At 38.6% G+C, this 4,724-nt stretch overlaps 1 pseudogene; it reads right to left on the reverse strand.

The window, feature by feature from the left end:
- Nucleotides 1–3,731: 3,731 nt before the first annotated feature.
- On the reverse strand, nt 3,732–3,845 carry LOC129692940 (small nucleolar RNA SNORA17; annotated as a pseudogene).
- Nucleotides 3,846–4,724: the final 879 nt, after the last annotated feature.

The raw sequence follows: 4,724 nt of genomic DNA on the forward strand, positions 1-4,724 counted from the left end.
GGTACATCTGGCTTGTTTCCAGATTCTGGCTATTATGAATAAAACTGCTATGAACATGGTTGAGCAAATGTCCTTGTTGTATGGTTAAGCATCTTTTTGATATATGCCCATGAGGGGTATAGCTGGATCTTGAGGTAGTACTATTCCTAATTTTCTGAAAAAGTGCCAGATTGATTTCCAAACTGGTTGTCCAATTTTACATTCCTACCAGCAGTGGAGGAGGGGTCCCCTTTCTCCACATCCTTTCCAGCATGTATTGTCACTTTGGTTTTTGATCTTAGACATTCTGATGGGAGTAAGGTGAAATCACAGGGTCATTTTGATTTGCATTTCCCTAAGTAATTTGAGAATTTCTTTTTTATTTTTATTTTTTATATTAATTATAGTTTATTCACTTTTTATCCCAGCTTAGCCCCATTCCTCATTCCCTCCTAATCTCATATTCCCTCCTTCATCTCCTCCCATGCCCTTCTCCAAGTCCACTGATAGGGGAGATCCTCCTCCCCTTCTTTAAGTGTTTCTATGCCTTTCAATATTCCTCTAGTGAGAATTCTCTGTTTAGCTTTGTACCTCATTTTATAATTGGATTACATTACTGGTTGCTTTTTAACTTCTTGAGTTCTTTATATATTCTTGATATTAGCCCTCTGTCAGATATTGGTTTGGTGAAGATCTTTTTCCAGTCTGTAGGCTTTTGTTTTGTTTTGATGACAGTGTCCTTTGCTTTACAGAAGCTTTTCAGTTTCATGAGGTCCCATTTATTGACTGTTGTTCTCAGAGCCTGTGCTGTTGGTGTTCTGTTTAGGATTGTCTCCCGCACCAATAAGTTCAAGGCTCTTCCCCACTCTTTTTTCTAATAGATTTAGTGTGTCTGGTTTTAATTAAGGAAACTATACCTTTCACAATAGCCACTAATAACATAAAGTACCTTTGTGTGACTTTCACCAAGCAAGTGAAAGACCTATTTGAAAAAATATTCAAGCCTCTAAAGAAATTGAAGAAGCTATCAGAAGACCGAAAGATCACACATGATCAAGGATCTGTAGGATTGCCATAGTGTAAATGGACATCCTGCTAAAAGCAATTTACAGATTCAACGCAATTCCCATCAAAATACTAGCAGCTTTATTTGTAATAGCCGGAACTTGGAAACAACCCAGATGTCCATCAACGGAGGAATGGATACAGAAATTGTGGTATTTTTACACAATGGAATACTACTCAGCAATCAAAAAGGAGGAAATCATGAAATTTGCAGGCAAGTGGTGGGATCTAGAAAAGATCATTCTGAGTGAAGTATCCCAGAAGGAGAAAGACAAACTTGGTATATACTCGCTTATATAGACCTACAAGACATGATAAACATAATGAAATCTACACACCTAAAGAAGATAATCAAGAAAGTGGACACAGGCGAAGGTGATTAATCCTCATTTAGAAAGACAAATGGGATGTGCATTGAACTATGACAGGAGTCTACCACAAAAGGCATCTGAAAGACTCTACCTAGCAGTGTTTCAAAGCAGACGCTAAGACTCATAACCAAACCCTCGGCAGAGTGCAGGGAATCATATGAAAGAAGGGAAGTTAGTATGATATGGAAAGGATAGGAGCTCTACAAGGACCAAATATATCTTGGCACAGGGTCTTTTCTGAGACTGACACTCAACCAAGGACCATCTATGGATATAACCTAGAACTTCTGCTCAGATGTGGCCTGTGGTAGCTCAGTAACCAAGTAGTTTTCCAAAGTAAGGGGAACACGGACTATTTCTAACAGGATCTCAAGGGCAGGCTGTTTGACACCCCCCCCCCCCAGGGGAGGAGCAGTCTGTTAGGCCACAGAGGAGGACTTTGCAGCCAGCCCTGAAGATACCTGATAAAACAGGGTCAGATGAAAGGGGAGGAGGTCCTCCCCTATCAGGGGACTTGGAAAGGGGCAGGGAGGAGACCAGGGAGGGAGTGTGGGGTTGGGGAGGGAATGAGGGAGCGGGATACAGCTGGGACACAGATTTTGATGAAATTGTTTGCTATAGGTTTTTTTCTCTTTTGGAATAGGAATATCTTCTTGATATCCCATAATATGTTGGAGTTATGTCAGCTGTTTTTGCTATTCATACGGGCTTAGAGTTTAGAGGTTTGGGAATTTTAAAGCATTGGGATTTTTAAGGATTTGGGGAAACTTTTAATATGGACTATATTTTATATTATGAAATAAAAAAGATAACTAGGAGAAAAAAAAATACCAACACTATTCCTTAAAGACCTTTAAAGAAAACTTCTCAATTTCATGTGGAAAAACAAAAACCCAGAATTGCTAAAACAATCCTGTACAACAATAGATCATTTCCATCTCTGATCTCAGAGCAATAGTAATAAAAATCGTATGGTACTGGCATAGAAACAAAATGATGGATCAATGGAATTGAATAGAAGATCCAGAAACAAACTCACACACCTACGGATACTTGATTTTGACCAAGAATCTAAAACCGTACAATGGAAAAAACACATTATCTTCAACACATGGTGCTGGTCTAACTGGATGTCTACTGTAGAGAAGTTCACAAGGATCCATATATATCACCCTGCACACAACTAAAGTCCAAGTGTATCAAAAATGCTTAACTTTTATGTAATGTGATCTTGTATTAATAATCTAACTATTAATTTGATAGAATTATCAAATTATGTTATGTAATATTTGGCCTAGAAACCTGAAATCCATTTATTGTTAATAAACTATGTCTAAATTGCAATCTGGCAAAAGGAGATTAATGAAGCAGTGGAATGTCAGACAGCAATTTCATGCATTTTAGCATAAGGCAAAAAGGGTTCCTACTTAAAATGCTCTGCATGAACAGGCCGGAAGTTTCTGTGCAGGCACATTATCATCTCTAAACACCTTCCCAGCACTGCATTGCATTCATCAGGTTGCCTTCTGTTTCATACTCTTTGAGGAACAGTAATCTTATTTGGAACAGCAGCAGCAAGACTCAGAGAGCACCACTTACTCCATGAGAAGTTTCAAACACATTATTATCTTAAAAAAACTTTTTATTATTTCCTTGTGAATTTTACATCCTATATTCCATCCCCACTCAACTCACCTTTCTCTCATAGCCACCTTCCACTTTTGCAACCTCCCTGGCAAGAGAGAGAGAGATCTCTTTTTGGAAGTTATAGGATGTTTCACATTATACCCTTTTGTCTACACTTCTTTGCTTGCAAATGTTCTTTGCAATGACTTGTTGCTGTGAAGAAGGCCTCTGCCTCCTGCTACTCTATCAATAGACCAGATTGAGGTCTGTTATAAAGCCTCTGCCTTCTGGTATTCTGTCAATGATCCCAATTGGTGTCTGTTACAAGTCCTCTGGCTTCCGCTGCTCTATCAATACAGGAACTTCACTGGGATTTCTCTTGTTGCCCTGTGTCATGGAGATTTTCTAGCTTTGGATCCATAGAACTAGCCCCTTCATGAACTCCCGAATTCCACCAATGGAGTAGATGTTAGGATAGCCCGATTCAAAGCCCTGAATCTAGGCCTGAAAGGTACCTGAGCTGGTCAGCCTGCCAGCTCCCTAAAATCCCTCCCCCAAGTGGCCCCTTGCAAGGGTCATCTGTCTAAGGCTCACAACTGTGGAGGGCCAATGGTCCCAGGTGGGGTTCTTCTCTTCCCCAGCTTGCTCTGTCCGTTTCTGCTTGGCACTGGTCGTCTCACTTCTTTAGGGAATGTTAGGACAATGTTTCGATATTCATAAGTCAGAACACTGAACATAGACATAGCATCTCTCCTCTCCACCTGTAGACATAGCAGCCATACCTGCAAAGCCTCTAGGGTAAGGCACACAGTAATCTTATCCAAAAAGATTAGAAATAGAATGCAAAGATATATGTTGCTCATTACTAAGTAAACAAAATACTTATACAGAATATGTGCAGATAGGGAGTGAGTGAGAGTTGAGAACCTCACTTGTTAATAGATATAAATGATTATGTACATAAATTCCTGTGTACATATGAGAAAGTCACTTACTCCCTCTAAATAATAGTACTTTCCATGCAGGTAACTAATTTCATAGGCACCCTGAATATAAAGTTAAGTAACCCACAAGTCATTCTTGACACATTTCCTATGTTATGATTAATTTTGATGATTTCTACTTGTTGAAACTGCTGTTGTAACTTAAGAAAATACAGAGGGCAATATTTTAAATACTGTAAAATAAATGCAATAATGCACTATGGTAAAATTGGAAGTCATTATATCTACTAATATCTTTGGTCCCTCATGAATAAGAGTTTCTAGACTACAAACTACTAAACAAACTTTAAAAATGATTTTGAGCAATAAGAGGAGAGTGACTTTGGGAAGGCACCTTCTTATTTATCATTTCTCATTTGAATTACTAATTGCTGCAGTAACCATCTGGCCTCTGCTATCTCCTAGGTTTGGATAATGCATTTTTGTTGCTAACAATGAACAAACAAGAAACCTTCCCTGGATCTTATCCATAACTCTTTCAGTTCTTCAGGGTGTACTTTTGCTTTTGGATATATGTGGAATGACACTTAAAGTCTAACACTCTTGTTTCCCTCTACCCTGCTTCTTTCAATTAAGCACCATAGTTATGACATCATTCTATTACTCTGACTCTAATGTAAAGTTTGCTCATATGACTCCATTGACCAACAGCACTTTTTTATTACACACCATATTTACT

This window comes from Psammomys obesus, unplaced genomic scaffold (genome assembly GCF_907164565.1).
Source record: "Psammomys obesus unplaced genomic scaffold, mPsaObe1.curated_primary_1811, whole genome shotgun sequence".
NCBI lineage: Eukaryota > Metazoa > Chordata > Mammalia > Rodentia > Muridae > Psammomys > Psammomys obesus.